The sequence below is a fragment of the Branchiostoma belcheri genome, unplaced genomic scaffold (genome assembly GCF_001625305.1).
Source record: "Branchiostoma belcheri isolate BF01 breed outbred unplaced genomic scaffold, Haploidv18h27 scaffold42, whole genome shotgun sequence".
NCBI lineage: Eukaryota > Metazoa > Chordata > Leptocardii > Amphioxiformes > Branchiostomatidae > Branchiostoma > Branchiostoma belcheri.
In genome coordinates, this window is record NW_017804043.1 from 818,855 (window position 1) to 837,184 (window position 18,330).

Consider the following 18,330-nt stretch of genomic DNA (forward strand, 5'->3'; position numbering starts at 1 on the left):
CTTGTAGCGACCGTGTTGGTGATATATTCAGTACAGATAACACTTATCTGTTACAGACACATGGTTGGGCAGAGTGGAGTAGGCTTTGGGCTGTTACCAACCGTTTCTGAAGCGCTATAGTTGATGACGGTAGACCTACATACATAATTCACAAAGCTTAAAAGGGTCTTAATATACATCGGAGAAACTTTGCTATTTATGAAACAACGTAAGTGAAGTAATTTCCGCCGGGGGCAATAAATACGAGTGCTATAAAAGTGGACATAGGTTAGAAATGACTAATGTTGCCACGCAATTGGCATACAGACAATTAATATTCCGCCCCAGCTTCAATAGACAGTTTATTGCAAGTTCTTGTCCGTAGGCTAATTGCAAGTACATGTAACATGAAAGTAAAAGATGGACAATGGATAACAATAATATTTTTATGGCTTCTGTGTTTTGTACATTGTCTTCTTTTGCTGCTTTTTTGAATGTAGATTCAAGTAGAAACTTGTACCTTGAATAATAATTATCTTTGAATTTACCGACGTAAATGCTATACATTAAAACGTTTGAACTACAAGTAAAGCCTTTTAGAATATATCTTACACGCTAGTGTAGTATAAGAATGTCATAATGGTTTCCATTTTGGGCTATATTTTCTTCAAAAGATGCAACTCTAACCACAGTCCTTGGTACTGACTGTACTATCCATAACACTAACCAAAATTGTCCTTGGTACTGAATGTACCATCCATAACACCATAAAAAGGGCCCTAGAACTGACTGTACCATTCATATCAATAACCAAACTATCGTTGGTACTGACTGTAATATCCACAAATAGACCATGTAGTAATATCAATTTCAGAATGCGATATTCTTGACATTGTAGTAACCAAAATACTAGTCATGAACAGGCGCTTTGTGTTATCATCAAAACAGCGCAAAGCAACAGGCGTTTTATTACGTACAAAGCCGGCGTACTGTTCTTCCATATCCCTTGTTTTAAATCCTTTCCATTGAAGGGAGGATTTAAAAACACTTGGCGCTCGAAATCCCACCTGGTTTTACCGAAACCCTTAGGAACAGTGTCGGGAGTGCTTCACAAAGAAAGGCGGTTTGAGTGAAGAAATCGCGTGTAGGAATATGAATAAGCACCGTGTCCCTGCGCACACGCCAGTTTCCGCACTCAACCCGCCGGTGGTGGTAGGCCTAGGGAAAAATGTTGTGTTTTATGTCCCAGTTCTGAAAAATTAGGGTCGGTAGGTAGGATTATCTTTTTTTAATCTCTTTGTAGACTTTGACGATCTCTATAAAGTGATCTAACTTAAACAAAGAAAAACTTGCATGAGGACACTAATATTTTCAATGTCAATGTTGGAAAACGGATTGTTTTATCACTGAGGTGTCAGATCATGGAGCTAGAAAAGGCTGATCAGCTTGGAAAATTTCTGTCCCTTGCTATCTAGGTTCTGCAGTGTTTTCTATGGTCGGTCGGGAAATAGGAAACATAATATTTGAAACCCGCCTTTGGAATAAAAACGAGCACCATAACTTCACCGTAAAACTGAGTCCATTAAAGACACTGCTTAGAATCAGAACGCCTCCCGCAATCAGTGTGTGTTCACTCCTAATGGGGAGTCCCGATTGCATGTATAAACTCTTGGCTAGTGTAAACCCACCGCACGCTTTTACCATCCCAACCATCAAAGGAATGAAGACAACCTTTTAATGTTCCAGCGGTAGCTTTAAACTCGGCTTTCATGGCGGTTTCGTCTCGTCTTTCCATTTCATAGCCGGACCGCGGTTTTTATGGTCTGTGTGTGTTCGACTGTAATGCGGAGCCCTGATGAGATGAAACGTGTTATTTGAAGGGCGGTGCAAGTCCCGTATGGGCCGCTTCGATAATGCACGCGAGCTCGGAACCAACTCACAAAGGAAGTAAAAATCTCCCTCGACGCAAAGTTCCTCTCAGAATCTTTTTTTCGGTGGCTTCTTAGAAAACCGGAACTTTGAAACATTAGGTTGAAAAGAGCTTTTAGTTTAGCGGCAAGAGAATCACGATCTCCAGAGAGATTGTGGACTATAATTGTGTAAAGTAATACTCTTTTTATGATGCTTTAGGTATAAAAGAAATCTGTACTATAAGCGAGTTCGGAACAAAATCTTTCTCTCTCTGGTTTCTTAGAGAATCGGAACTTTGAAATATCAGGCTGAAAAGAGCTTTTAGCTTAGCCGCAAGAGAATCACGATCTCCAGAGAGATTGTGTACTATAATTGTGTAAAGAAATTCTCTTTTTATGACGCAATGCTTTAGGTATAAAGGTACTATAAGCGAGTTCGAAACAAACTCACAAGATCTTTTTTTTTTCTATGGCTTCTTAGAAAGTCGGAAGTTTGAAACATTAGGTTGTAAGGGGCTTTTAGTTTGGCGGCAAGAGATTCAACTTGTCTAGTGGGATTCTGTAAAGGAATGATAGTTTTGTGACGTAAAATGACGTAAAACAAAATTTGTACTAAAAGAGGGAAGACGTTTCTTGGAAAGTGGGAAAAAACTACGGAGGATGGCATCCAGGCTAGTCATAGCTAAAAGCGGAAACATGCAATAATTAGTTTAGGTCTTTTAGGTCTTGCGCCAAGAAGGGTCCAGAGATTATAATGAAATCCTGACAGCACGTTTCAGGCGGTCTAAATCCGGACACTTTCTGAACAACATTAATTGGCCTTAATTTGGAATCAAATTAATCCTGATTCTATCTTATCTATTTTGTCTTTCAAGGATTCTTCTTACTTGAACGAAGGGAATGAAATTATATCCATGACGCGAGCGGAAAATTTGATTTTAACACAGCGTGCAAAATGTCATTACATGCACAGTAGGACAGTCTGGCATAACAGGTCTTTTTAATCTAATATAATTGATTGAGCATCGCATGATAAAAAGCAGCTACAAGAAAGAGCATGATAATAGCGGTAAGATACTACCCTTATTGTGTGTATGTTCGTAAAATAGATTGGAAACATAGTTCTCTTTAGAGCTTCCGAATTGAGTGTTGTTGACCATCATAAATCATTTAGATTACGATCTTTACGGTCTATCATTGTTGACTTATATTGTACCGGATACAATACATTGTGATTGTTTAACGTTGGTAATGTCTTGCTTATTTGATAGATTACTGTCTGTTTGTTTGTTTGTTTGTTTGTTTGTTTGTTTGTTTCATTAACTGCTAGATTGATTTATTTTGTACCTAATACAACACATCCAAACTGGTAGATCATTTGTTGTTGTTTGACTGATTGGTTGTTTTGCTGATCGTCTGTTTTGTTGATTGTTTATTTGTTTTCTTGTTTACTTTGCTTTGTATCTAACACAATGTAATTTCAACTAGAAAGGGAACATTTGCAAAGCAAATGCATAGTGTTTACCTTGAGTTCACATTTGGTCTGCTCTGTTAAATTTTACTCAAATTTTTACTCAATTTTACAGGAATCCCTTCTGCTATAAAATTGCGACATGATGTAACCCAACACTACTCACCATGGTGACAGACGACTGGTTTAGGTCATTGACCTTATTTGTTTGGAGAAGAAGAGGAAACAGAGCAAAAACAACATGTTTTCCTTCGTTAAACATAACAAAGAATCAATGATTTTCTTTTAAGTTGCTGTATTTCCTATATAAAATCTTCTGTGTACTATGTACAATAATAGGTCTTATTCATTCATTATTCACTATATGAGTCAGCAGCACAAGTTGGAAGTAAATATACAATTCGAGCCTACCTTTACCCCTAGTGGAAAGGGACGGGGCTTTTATCTTGTGTGTTTTTATTCATGGTGCACTTTAAGCGGGAGCTAGTTCCCCCTGAGTTGTCAATACTGCATGTACCCGAGGTCAGGGTTAGTCACGACTGGCTCAGTCTCGTTAGTAACAGTGGAGTGCCGACAGTACAGGGTCCCGGTGATGTCAGCTAATCATACAGTAATGAGAGTTTGGGACTCGTCCACGGCAAAACATGCTGAAGGTTCACTGAATACATTGCCTTGCAATAAAGTTCTTAATAACTTGTTTCTCGGATTTGTCCGCTTTATTTTCGGATTTACCAAACAAAAACCTATTCAAGTCCTTTTAAGCTCCAAAATTCCCATATTTTGGCCCGAACAGTCCTTGTCTTCCCAGTTGTTAAGGTTTTTCCGTCTAACAATAAGGTGCTTTCAATAAAAATTCAAACCAGTCTGGTATGTTGACTTCATAATCTGTTTTTTTTTTGTAGATTCATATTGTTTCTGGCAAATAGTCCTCTAACCAACAAATCAAATTGGTGTGGCCTAATGAGAGTTTGGGACTTGTCCATGGCATAACATGCTGAATGTTCGCTGAATACATGTAACTACGTAAACCGTGTATCTCAGTAAGGCTACACCAAGTGTTTTAATTGGTTCCAGGATTCTTACGTTCCATTTCTTTCTGATTTGACCCCCCCCCCAAAAAAAAAATCAGGTTCTGAATCAACTTCAAGTACTCGGCCTGAATTAACTCCAAAATACTTTGGCCGAAACAGTTTAACATAGTCATTGTCTTTATAGTTGTTGCAGTTTTGTTTCTTTTAGCAATAATGGTTTGATGAAAAATATGTTGACTTCATGGCTCATATGATCATATGATGCTTAGGTCTGTTTTTATTCTTTTTTGCCCTGTTCTTCATTTTTTTTTCCTTTAAAAATCCAAGAGCCGACAAATAAAATTTGTGTGGCCTAATGAGAGTTTGGGACTCATCAATGGCAAAAACACGCTGAAGGTTCACTAATCACTGACAGCACGGGGTCCCGGAGAGTGTCAGCTAATCATACAGTAATGAGAGTTCGGGACTTGGGCATGGCATAACATGCTGACGGTTCGCTGAATGCATGTAATTACGCCCACCGTGTATTTAAGTGTTGTTTGGAGCCTATGCTAAAACCTAGTCTCCACCAGACTCTTTCCAGGCTGGATAAATAGTAGAAATCGGCATAAAAATGATTGCGCGATTAGCCAAGAGGAGTTAGCTGGCCAATTCAACGGAGCGAAGTTTGGCATCGTTCATTTTATAAACGAATACATTTACGCTATACAGGTCTGGTCAACTGGGGGGAGTTAAGTCATGTGCTAGGCATATTCTGAGGAAGCCAGGAAGAAATATACTTTATTTTGTGTCACCATTAGTTCACGTGTTACTGCAACCAACGTCTTCCGTAATAGCAAGCGCAACATCACTTATCATGGATCAAAATCGCCTTCTAGCGATTCATGATGTTACTGCACCAACATTGGTGCAGGAATCTGCAGACATGTCACTAACCGTCAGGCGTCGCTGGTGGTTGTGCAAATCGAAGTCACGAGCGCCCCACGGCGGAATAAAAGATTATTGCATCATACGTTTGACTGAGACCCATCTAAATCAGTCAGACCGTGCTGAAGCTTTGCCTGAATCATTCCAGCCACAATATGTTAGTCATTTATTTGTTACTTATGTAAGAGGATGACTCCTTTTGAAACGTAGGCTCTTTTAAACAAGTGGTTGTGAGTGAAAAAAAAACTTTGCTATTGAATCAATCTCCACCTGGTAATATTTTTTAGGAATATGTTGGTGGGTATTTATTATGTCAGCTCAAACGAAAAACAAAAATGTTTATGAATGTCGTATACATATTGTTAATAGTGCATTAAATCATAAATGATCATGTATTTTAGGAGCTCAGAGCGTCTTCTATGTTTTTTTCCATCAAACCTCAGAAGGTCGACTCATGTAGTTGAGGATGGGTTCTTTAAGCTACAATAAAATAAAAGACAACATTTCACAGCTCCGTAGTGCATTTGGTGCCTGAAATAATGTCATATAACTTTTTTATAACTTCATATCTCATACACACGTGCCACACGTACACCATGGACTTCACGCTTGATGAAAATCTAATCAGAAGGAATTTGAACTTGAACTAAGCCGTGCCATACACCGCCAATGTCATTAACACCGAATGATTTTTCACTCGGCGATGAAGCATTTCCAGATCGCGCACATGGTGACTGATTAAATTTACCAGAGATTAAGCCCCACTGGGTAAAGTAATTTGTGTATCGGTAATTATACAAGCTGTGGATCTACCCTGGGAATGCAAAATGAAAAGAGGGGATGAGTCGAGATTATAAATGAGAAGATTAGCGATGTTTTCATTTTTATTGTTTAGCCATGCGCAAGACCTTAAATTTAGATTGTGGCTTATTTTTTGGATACCGCTAAATGAATAAATCATAAGAACTTGATAAAATACCAGACAAATGGCATTTTTAGAAGTTACTGCTACAGTTGCAGAACTTTCATCAGGGTGAATTTCCTGTCTTTTTTCTTATTTTTTCTTGGGATATTGTTGCACATTCCCTGATGTTAACATCTTCATGTGCGGTTACACAACGGTAAAAAATTAAAGAAAAACACCTGTTCAGTCCTCCCAACATCATACCAGACACCCCACCCCCTCATGAGTGGGCATGAATCTGTTGATGGGTTCGTGGAAAAGATAGTAGACGTCATTAAGATGTGACACCAAACAACACGCTCTCGTTTCAGCAGCCTGATTGCTTCCAAATCCCCCGTTAGCTTCTGTACGTGAGAACCCATCTCTAAATCTCTGGCAATTGACCCTTTCTTCTCGAACACGTCGAACATCCTGTTCTATACTAGTATATAGTTCGTTTAAAAAAAACTTCGAACCCTCTGTTCTATAGACCATTTCTCGTCGAACACGTCGAACCCTCTGTTCTACAAACCGTTCCTGATCGAACACGTCGAACCCCCTGTTCTATTTCGAACACGTCGAACCCCTTGTTCTTTCCGAACTCGACGAATTCCTGTTCTATACATCGTTCCTGATCGAACACGTCGACCCCCGTTCTTTTTTTAACACCTCAGTCAAAATCAGCACAGGAAGGGCCGCGTCCGCCGCAGAATATCGGTTTTACCACCCGCATTTTTTTAGGCTGGCTTAAAAAAATTATCGGGCATGTCAGGACATTGTCTCCAGACTACTAATGTTACACACTATCTATTTGTGCGCGAGTTTAATTCCCGACTGGAGATCCTGCAAGGTTCTTGAGTTCCTTCTAATCGGAAATTAGACAGTCTGACGGGAATGAAGCCAGGATTTTCACACGCTATTGTCAGTCAGTTTGGATCCCATCCTATCTATGGTGTTACCGAATACACGCCAAGACAAGGACTTAAATTCCAAACTTAAGACAAGAGCTAGGCTTATTCTAGTTTGGTGAAACTATATGTGCGATCTCTGTGACATCCTGTCACTCATAACAGGCAGTACGTCTGCGTTTCCAACCCACGCAAATAGCCTGCAAGGTTAATTTCATAGACACACGGTGAAGTAGCAGTCATCATGAAATCTCGAAAAAGAAGTCATTTTTCACTCTCTGGTATCGGTTTTTGAAATAAATGAAAGTTTCACGTCGAGCCCCCTGTTCTATAGACCGTTCTTGATCGAAAACTTGTTCCCCTGTTCTTGAACTTGAACCCCCTGTTCTATTTTGAACACGCCGAACCCCTGTTCTATTTCGAACACGCCGAACCCCTGTTCTATTTCGAACACGCCGAACCCCTGTTCTATTTCGAACACGCCGAACCCCTGCTCTATTTCGAACACGCCGAACCCTCTGTTCTATTTTGAACACGCCGAACCCCTGTTCTATTTCGAACACGCCGAACCCCTGTTCTATTTCGAACACGCCGAACCCCTGTTCTATTTCGAACACGTCGAACCCCCTGTTCTCAGGGGATGTCATCCATGTAATCAAAGCAGTATAGCCTAACTGCAAGGGCCGCTGTAACCCCAGTCATCAGTCATTCAGATCATTAGTAACGTTACAGATCCGCCAGACGCAAGATTCAAATCACCATTATTACACTTCAATCAAACCTGCCCTTCAGACGATAGACAATGACAATTTGTACATCCGTGAAGCTCAACTCTGAAGCTCAACAGATAAAAAGCACGTCTCCGATCACAGAGTCGGCGGCGAAATGCTTTGAAATAAGAAGGAGAGACGATATCAATGTTTTAGGTAAATGGTTTGTCTACTTCGTAGTTCTATACAACCATTTTACTGGTACACTTAGATGGTCAGGCAATATATATAAAATGTTTATGAGGCAGTTGCTTTTATGCTTTTTCTTAACCACCAGTGCAATGTGACTTCGCTACTGTTAGTATTTTCAGCCAAGTTACACTGGGTCACCCCCAGTATTCTCGATAATGTTGAGGTCACAATTCCCACACGGGGCCCGACCGGGCAGCTTTGGGGAACGAAATGTACGATATAAAAGACAACAAAACACAGAAAAGTTTTCAATAATAATCATGGGCATTATGGCTGTTTATTCTTGATATGAATGGTTGATTTTTCGTTCATACAAACAGCCCGGCCGGGCCCCGGTTTGGAAATGTGACCTAAGCATATGTTGGGTTCTTTTACGTGTTTAAGGTATGTGGCCTGACGAAGCATACTGACATACACGAAGCCACCGACTTTACGTCACCATCCGAAATGACGAATGCACCCCCCAAACCATGCCCGAGCAGGGATCGAACATTCATCCGACCCTCAAAATGAATACTAATAGATAAACAATCGACAGCCCACATGCAACTTTTTCTACGTACACCCATCCTAATACTATTCTGTTCACGGTGTATGTATATTAAGCTATTACAAACTAATCCTAAATAGGAAATTGCTTTTTGAGTTTCTATTCAACTCACTTACTACACAATCTACCGATATGCTTGAGCAAACATCGGTGTATATTTCGAATAAACAAGCAGGTTTAAACCTCGTTGGAATAAAGCCGTCGACGTCCTATCTTAACCAGTCAGTGCACTAGATTTCTGAGGCAGTTTGAAAGTGTAACTATCATCTTTTTGTGATACTATGCTGAATATTGCAAATCGTGTCTCTCAATGTTTCTAAAAATAATTTCGTTCTTTTTTTGTTCGGATCTTTTCTTTTGGGTGTGTTTGTCTGTTTGCTTGTGTGAAGGAAAACATATTTTTTTTGCTTAGTTTCTTCCTCTTCTTCTACCAACACATAGGGTCAATGACCTGGGCCAAAGGGCTGTCACCATGGTAACTGGTGCTGTAGCAGCCAGTCCCAGACACCCCGTGGTGTCGAGTTACATAATGTTGCAAGTTGCTTATAGGGGGGATACTATATAATTGAATGTGTTTGAGTAATAAATGAAGTAGTAGTTTGTTAGGCTAGATCATGTGAAGGTAAACATTTTACATTTGCTTTGCAAATTTTGCCTTTCTAGCCGTGTTTTACATATTTTTGCTATAACGTTTGCCCGAAACAGCGAAATATTTTGTTTTATCCCAACCTTCAGATGACACACAAACTGTATCTGGTGAAACATGATGTATCATTCTTCACGGCTCTATGGACTTCATTTTTGTGTCTTACATCTTTGTATTATAACATTTGCCTGAAAACAGCGAAATATTTTGTTTTATCCCAACCTTCAGATGACACACAAGCTTCATCTGCTCAAACATGATCAGTGGTTCTTCACGGCTCTATGGACTTAGTTTTTGTGTTTTACATTTTTTTTTTTACTATAAAAATTGCTCGAAAACAGCGAAATAACTTGCTTTATCCCAACCTTCAGCTGACACACAGACTGTATCTGGTGAAACATGATGTATGATTCTTCACGCCTCTATGAACTTAATTTTTGTGTTTTACATTTTTTTACTATAGAATTTGCCTGAAAACAGCATAATAATTTGCTCCATCCCAACCTTCAGCTGACACCCAGACTGTATCTGGTGAAACATGATGTATGGTTCTTCACGCCCGGCTTCCTGTGGAACATCCCTGACCTGTATAACCTTCACAGCGGGATAACGATAGGAAACCGGATGTGGCCGCTTCCCTGTGAAATAATACTAAACATTTGTACTGTCTATAAAACTAACACTAAATTTCTATATTGATACATTTTTACCTGTTATGCTATTCATTTGGCTAGTTTGTTAATTGTAGTTTTGTTTTGTTACTTGTTTATTTGTTTATTGTTTTTTAGTGAAAGGGAAGACAAAACAGGTGCATATGCACCTTTACAAGTTGCCCTTTCCCAATCAACGTCGTGTACAACAACAAATTTATATAGTCAAAGACAGCAATATATAAAGATACACAATCATTGTGGTAATACTAGAATTAGCGATCTGCCAGAGTTGTCGAACCTGTGTTTTGTTCTGTATCTGGTTGAATAAATGTAACATAATACGGGTCTTCTGAAGCCCCCTACAGCAATGGAATCACGTATATTGTATTCTGTAATGCAGATCTCTGGAAAAGGTTAGAGGGCCACGGTGGATGTGATAACGTAGATGTAACCGTCATGTCTCATATAACTCCTGTCGGCCGTATTGCTCCCGAAATTGACCTTAACCTTCAGCCTGCTAAGGTAGCCACGTGGCACCTAATAATTTGTATTGGTGATGGGGTTATGCCGTAGGGCTATTGTTAAAGCTGTCAGTTTATTCGCTTGTGTGACACAGGCTTACTGATGTTTTCGCTTCTGGGCAGTCTGATAAGTATGAACGCTGAATTCACACGAAAGCCGCAGACTACATGAGATCCGTGACCCACGTTATAATTGCAGTGAGATGTCTAGCGGAAATAAGTGTGTAACACTCTGTAACAGATATGCGAATGGAGCTATGCATACGTATATCATGTCTAGACTGATAGGACCGGTGTGACGGTCATTTAGTCCCCCTTGAGATATCGTCCCCCCTATGACGGTATCACGAGGGGACTGAAATCGCTGTGACACCGGTCCTTTCAGCTACTATAAAAATCAAGTCGGGGCGAATGATACAGCAATGGAAAACCAAGAAAGACAATCGCAATTTTCTTTTTTTAACATGTGACAAACTCGTGAAATATCATACCTAATGCTGAGGTCACATTTCCAAACCCGGGCTCGGCCGGGCACTCTACTGGAACGAAAAGTATGATATAAAAGACAATTAAGCAGAAAAATGTTGAAAAAAATTAATAATGGGAACTATCTGTGACTATCATTGATATACATTGTTGATTTTTCGTTAATCAAAACAGCCCGGCTGGGCCCCGGTTTGGAAATGTGACCTCAGCATAACAAGGCTTTGAAGCCGGTATAATGATACTTCAATACTAGTTGCAGGCTCTTAAATCGGTTTCGATCACAGGACTGCATGTCTTTTCTATGGGAAATCAATCGTGTAAAACAATCACTCAAAATGTGCCGTCTCGCACTACTACACCAGCGTACACACGTCATCGGACGAAGCCACGCGATTGGTCGATACATAACGTGACGTCACAACGGTCCACTCTCACAGCGACGTGATTGGTTGAAACGTGATGTGACGTAACGGTGGTGTTCTCCACATAGACTCTCTCTCGTCTGATAACAGATTTACGGTTGCGACGCCCGCGAAAGGCCGACCAAAACGGCGATCATCTCTTTAACAGCAAGCGGTGAGACGGGCCGGCATGTCACCGACGATTGGTTCTTCGCACGCCCGGCTGATTCTTTGTTTTTTGTCGATCGGCCTCGGCAACTGTCTTCTTCCGGATGAAAGTAAGTGTCGAGCATTTTTTTTCTTTCCGCTTATTACTATAAAGGTACAACTTCTCATACTGAACTGCCAATACTATCTTAAGTACTAGTAGTACACGGAAGGTCTCATTACCCAGTGAATGGGACCGATTGACCAGATTCAGGTGTATATTCTGGTGAATATAGATATGCTTCTTCAGCTAGACGTATTTATATAGGGAGCAAATAAGTTGAGGTGGCTTTAGCGCCAAGCTAAAGGTGTGTAGCAATCGTGGTTTGATAGAGATACACTCGACATGTATGTCGTAAGTTGTCATATGTACACATACTCATACTCATACTGAGTGACATCAACGTACAACGACCTACCACGTAATAAAGATTGCTGCCTGAACATTAAAGCGACAAGCTACGAGTTTTAGTAATCGTCGATAAGTAATTGATGATTATACAAGTGCGTCCTTCAGGTACATGTATACTGTTGTGCTTAAAATTCAGACGTAAATTTAATTGTAGACGAAAGTAACCCTTTAGAGTAATGCATTACGTGGAGGAGAAGGACCCACTGTTTCCCGTGCTGACATCCCAGATGTCCACGTTCAAGCTCATGCTCAGGCTCACTTAAAAAAATACTCATTTCATTTCAACTTACTATTTATGTATTATAAAGAGTAAAATCGTTAAAGATACACATTCAAGTATTCCTCTACGAGTAAAGGTCATTGGCCCGATACATGTAATTCAATTTCAAGATAACCGTATTTAGACCAATGGGCTGTTAACTCAATTTTGTATTATCAATAGAAAAATCGGACCGTTTGGAACCCATAATTTAATTCCCCAAATTACATCATCAGGGCATAGAAAGGCCAAATAGCTAGGATAATGACATTGGGAGTTAGTGAATATACACGCCAAAAAAGGTTCAGGAATTTTGGAAATAAAGGCACATTTGGAAGCTATAATTGAACATTCTAAATTACATCATCGGGACATAGAAATGCCAAATAGCTAGGATAATGACTTTGGGACATACGCGCTAAAATGGTTCAGGAATTTAAATGGAGTATTTTGGAAAATCAGGTAAAATAAAGGATCGTTTTAAGCAACAAGACGTTGGGCTATAAGTTTCCTCTAGATCTTTGAATAATAAGGTCCCACTTACATGGGTCGTGGGATGTTCGCACGCTCCCAAACTGAGTTAAGACTTTCTTTGGGTACTTGTGCATCTGTAACGAATCCAGCTTCCTTGTTACGGAAAGGCCGTCTTAATGTCATTTTCCCACTAGGACCGAAGCTACCCTCCAATCTATTTGGCTTGATCTGGTCCATTTTTTCCTAGTGGGAAAAGGGACGATAGATCCTTATTGATGGTTGGTTCTGTCGACCACAGGTTGCGTACTTTGCAGTACGTACAACACTGTGTACTTCTGTCTGTATCTGTATAGCCGGTATAACCGCCCTTCGGCGTAACACACCAGCTTCTGTATCTGTATAGCCGGTATAACCGCCCTTCGGCGTAACACACCACCAGCTTCTGTATCTGTATAGCCGGTATAACCACCCTTCGGCGTAACACACCAGCTTCTGTATCTGTATAGCCGGTATAACCGCCCTTCAGCGTAACACACCAGCTTCTGTATCTGTATAGCCGGTATAACCGCCCTTCGGCGTAACACACCAGCCGTGCATCCCAGCACGTATAAGGCTATAGTATTCGTCTAGGTTTACAAGGTGACATTAGACCCGTTACTCAGTACTCTGGGGATTGTAATTTGATTATCTACCCAGGGGACGCGACTGGCAGCTTCATAGATCTTATTCAACTACCATTAACGGAATTTATCGGTACAGTTACGTCAGTGAAGGTTAGACATCCAGGTAATAATATACGCAGTTACTCAAGCAACTGGATATGATTTTAGAAACGGTCAGACGTCTCAGGTAGCATCCACTACCTTTCGTCTGTGACACTAAGAGACTGAAGGAGAATCGCAGGTTAAGTTTGTGCTTAAAAATTGACATATGAAGGAAAGACGAGAAACAAAAGTGTGTCATTATCAATGTTAAATACTACATTACATGTAGTATCTGCTAGACACCTAGGGTTACTCTATGAATTATAGCAATTGTAGCAAATATTCTGAATACAATTAATATGTATAGTAGTATACATGGACTGACAGAGGCTATTTTAAGGCAAATTGACTATTGGCTATGCCCGGTATATCGAAGATATTCATATGTGTCAAAGTACCACAGTTGATCATCATTACCAGATATAAATTCTTCTCATGCATCTTATAAATGTCAGCCGTAGGCCTGCCATCGTTTTATCGCATCATTAGATAGGTAATACTCTACTGCCGTCGAAACATAAAGGGCAGGCATCGTGAATAATTTCATCAGGATGGTAAGTTACTGAGTAAAGAGACTCTTTTTACACAACCAAGTCTTTTATTCAGCCGACGTTTCGGTGACCGTCTGTCACCTTCCTCAGGGCAATTCTGACTGGTTCACATTGCACTATAACAATGATACCTGTGCAGCCATGCAATGTGAACCAGTCAGAATTGCCCTGAGGAAGGCGACAGACGGTCACAGAAACGTCGGCTGAATAAAAGACTTGGTTGTGTAAAAAGATTCTCTGCACTCAAATCCTTATCATGCGTCTTGAATGTCAGCCATAGGCCTGCCATCGTTTTATCGCATCATTAGGTAGGTAATACTCGACCGTAGGCGAAACATAAAGGGCAGGCGAGTTTTGAGATATGAGCTCAGAGACGTCGAGGTTTGCTATGCCGTCAGGTTTGAAGTCTATATATACTGCGATTTGCATTTGATACATCCAAAGCCAACATGAGGCAAATTCATTTATCTTTACTGATATATTCATATATATTCGGACCGGGTTGAAAATACAGGCGACCAGATGCGTGTGGAAAGAAGTAGCGGCAGGAACTAGAGAGTTGGAATCATCTTTATTAAGTTGGCAAACATACAAGATGAGTAGTTAAAACACGAGGTCAAGCCCTTATTATAAGTTAAGAAACCCACGGGACGCAAAGTATAAATATCCTTCGTGCGTCCGACTATTTGGACGATGAGACTGCAGGTTTAAGAATCCATTATTAGTAATTCATTTAATTCTGTTTTGTCACATAACTGGAAAGGGGGACCAAGCCTTTTTCTAAGCCTCTGCCTAAAACATAATAAGCTTCAATTAAGAGAAACACAGGAATAATCTAAAGCGTATGCAAAACACATAAAGCACAGACAATCGCAAACAGGGATAGTATTGATAAAATTAGGTTCAAGTTTACTTAGCACATCGAATATTAAATTTCCTTTCTTGGCGTTTATTTCATGTCACTGCCTCTTTCGAATTAAGAGTTTCGCTTAGGTTTCGCTAAATGTCCTGTTCAATCACTACGAAGATACGAAGAGGTGACCGCAAAAACCATTAACAGTATTACAGCTCTTTATGTAATTACATTGTGCGTCAAAATGTCATTCTGGTCTCTTAGTCTACGTTAGCGCTGGCTTCGTGGCTCCATCAATCAAGGAGATTGATTCACTTAACTAATTGCCGTCTGTCCTTTATGCCAGTGGTAATAACAAGAGATCTGCTGTATTCAGAACCGTGCTTTATTTCAATAGTTCAATAGTTCTTGCTTATAAGTCTGCCTTTCTGCACAAGTTCTCTAGCGTCACTGACGAAAGGTAGTGGATGTTATCTGAAACGTCTGACCGTTTCTAAAATCAAATCCAGTTGCTTGAGTTTTTGGCGTATTTTATTACCTGGATGTCTAACCTTCACCGACATGCTTTATTTAGTACCATGACCAGTCACGCCTTTGAATAGTTTACATGCACACGTATCCAGAATTATGCCCACGGCAAATCTTCATTGAATTCTTATATACATTTGTACTCGGAGACTATCCAGAACCGTATCTGATCCTAACAAGCACATTCAGGCATAGAACAACATAGGTTCGGTTCTGGGTACGGTAAGAGCCTTTAGCCAGTCTTGCATCCGCGTATAGAATAGTCGGCCTCCCGTTAATCTATATATCAGGTACCCATTTACACCTAGGTGGAGTGAGGAAAGTCGTGTTAAGTGCTTTTCCCACTCCAGGGCAAAACGTCTAGCCAGGGAGTTTAGGAATCGAAACGAAAGGGATTTTAGTGGGAGCCTCTTTGGACAGAGATGGCGAAAAGGATCTTCGTCAGCTACAATGCAAAAACAAGACAGCAGAAATGCCGAACTTCTTGGACGTCGATATAGTTTTCTTTAATGAATTACATCATAGGATGACTAAAACGACTGTATGAAGAAACGTACTCTTTATGTTTTATACATTTCTATCGACCAACATTTTTGAAAACGGATACCTTTCTATATCAACCTTCAATTGGCGGCTACAAATTCTTATCTTTAATTTTGTAACAGCTCTAGGAATTTCAAAATTGTGAATACAAGTATTGTCCATACCTTACGTAATACAGTATACGTTATGTATGTAATATAACCGGATAGACTTAAGGGGATACCGTGCGAGGAACCGAACGCCGGAGACGATGCGTCGCGACAGGCAATCTCCTACAGTACAGACCCGCAGGATAGAAACATAGACCTAACTAATGAAAGGAAATTGCTTTCACTGGGAAGTCCCGCCAAAAAAGTAACTTCGAGTCTTCTGGGCGCATCCCCCAAGGTTGCAGTGGGCGGGCTCAAAAACGTCCGACGCCGATGGAAAATTGGGTCTAAATCCTCCTGTTAGTTTGCTGAGGGCAAAATGGAGAATGCTGAAACGAAACGTGTTAGGGATTTAAGTTACTAATGTCCTGCATTTTAGCTTTGAAGTTTTCTTCCTTTTTCCAAACTCAGCAACATAATAGATAGCTTATTTTTGTATGAGACCATAGTACTAAAAGAAAATGGGTTTAATAAAACGGAAGTGCAAAATACTATATGCAGATATAAACAGAACTTAAAAGGCTGACAATGCGCTTCAGGGTAACGGTAGAATTCATTTTCGTACCCCAAATGACAACCTTAAGTGACTGTCGTAGCCTCGCTGAATTGCGGTGATCTAAATCAAATCTTCCCATGCCTGTGTGTCTGTCATGTAGCTTTATCCTAACGACTGTTACGATAAAAGCGCATAGCTTCGAATTCATTGGACCAAGGTCGTCGTAATCAAATCTTCGACCACATTGGAAACCAGGGCATTAGTATACATTAACAATAAGGCGATGGGACAGGATGAAGGATAGACCGGTGAACCCATGCTCTGTATCCACTGCTAGAAGGATTAAACCAGACGTCGTTTATAGAACGTTTACGTCATACCCTACCCTTTGAATGAATTCCAGGTTATGGAGTTGAACATTGAGATCATATGGACCTACTAGCGGTGACAGGCTAGATGTATAAGATTATGGTCATGTATGAATTGGAACAAATGTGGGTGACTAGGAGGATATGATATTTGTAAAGTAAAATGGACAGTATTATTCACATAATTTGTAGCAATGTCTGTGTAGCCGGTATAACCACCCCTTGGCGTAACACATCAGCTTCGCAGGTACGCGGCGCGGCGGCAGCTAGCTACTAGTATATTACACCGAACGACTTGTTACACCTAGCCTTTAAAGCTATCTCATGATAATGCTCCTACTGTGTACGTACTTGGTGGCATCGAGTTCAACTCTACAATAGTGGAAAATGTCTATTGCATGCAGATAAACCATTTTGCGATTGCCCACGACAAGCGTTCAGCTGTTAAACCAACCTTATAACACCACAGTTGATAGACCCTATAGCGTTTACTGCCGTATTGTGACATCAATTAAGCCCCGAACAAATCGTTTTACAGATATTCATTTTTCACATGAGTGGCTAACATGGTGGCTGACTTGAGAATGTGTTTCAATGACAGCTCGTAGTCATATCAATATAAATGAGCTCTTTAGAGCAAACTCTATAAATATGAAATGAAGCTGAGAGTCAATGGTCTTGGTAGTGTGGAATAGTCTAAGAGATGATTTTGACATTTGATTATAAAGGTCAAGGTGGTGATTCAGCTTGCACTGGGTAATTGAGCAATGGGCGGGGGAATTCAGGAAGTAGTGTAATACTCGATTAAGTTACAGATAGATATGGTACCTTTATTGCACAAAAGTTGTACAGGGTACAAAGTATGACATCTACTAGTACATATTAACTACATTTTCACAAGGCTAGCCTAACTGATACAAGAGTGGGTGACTAGTATGGGATAGGTTTTACACTCATTGAAGGAGGTTCTAATATCTATACAGTCTTTAATTATACATTCCCATGTATAGCATGCAGGGATTGTCATAAGTAATAAATTTGCTTTTGAAGTTCATTGTAGTAAATGCTAGAATAGAAGCTGATAGTCCGGTGCATATTAAATATGAAACACCACTCCCCCACAGTTCCAATCCAAGGGAAGCTAGCCCAAGCCCCCCCCCCCCCCTATCTGTATAGCCGGTATAACCGCCCTTCAGCGTAACACACCAGCTTCTGTATCTGTATAGCCGGTATAACCGCCCTTCGTTGTAACACACCAGCTTCTGTATCTGTATAGCCGGTATAACCGCCCTTTGGCGTAACACACCAGCTTCTGTATCTGTATAGCCGGTATAACCG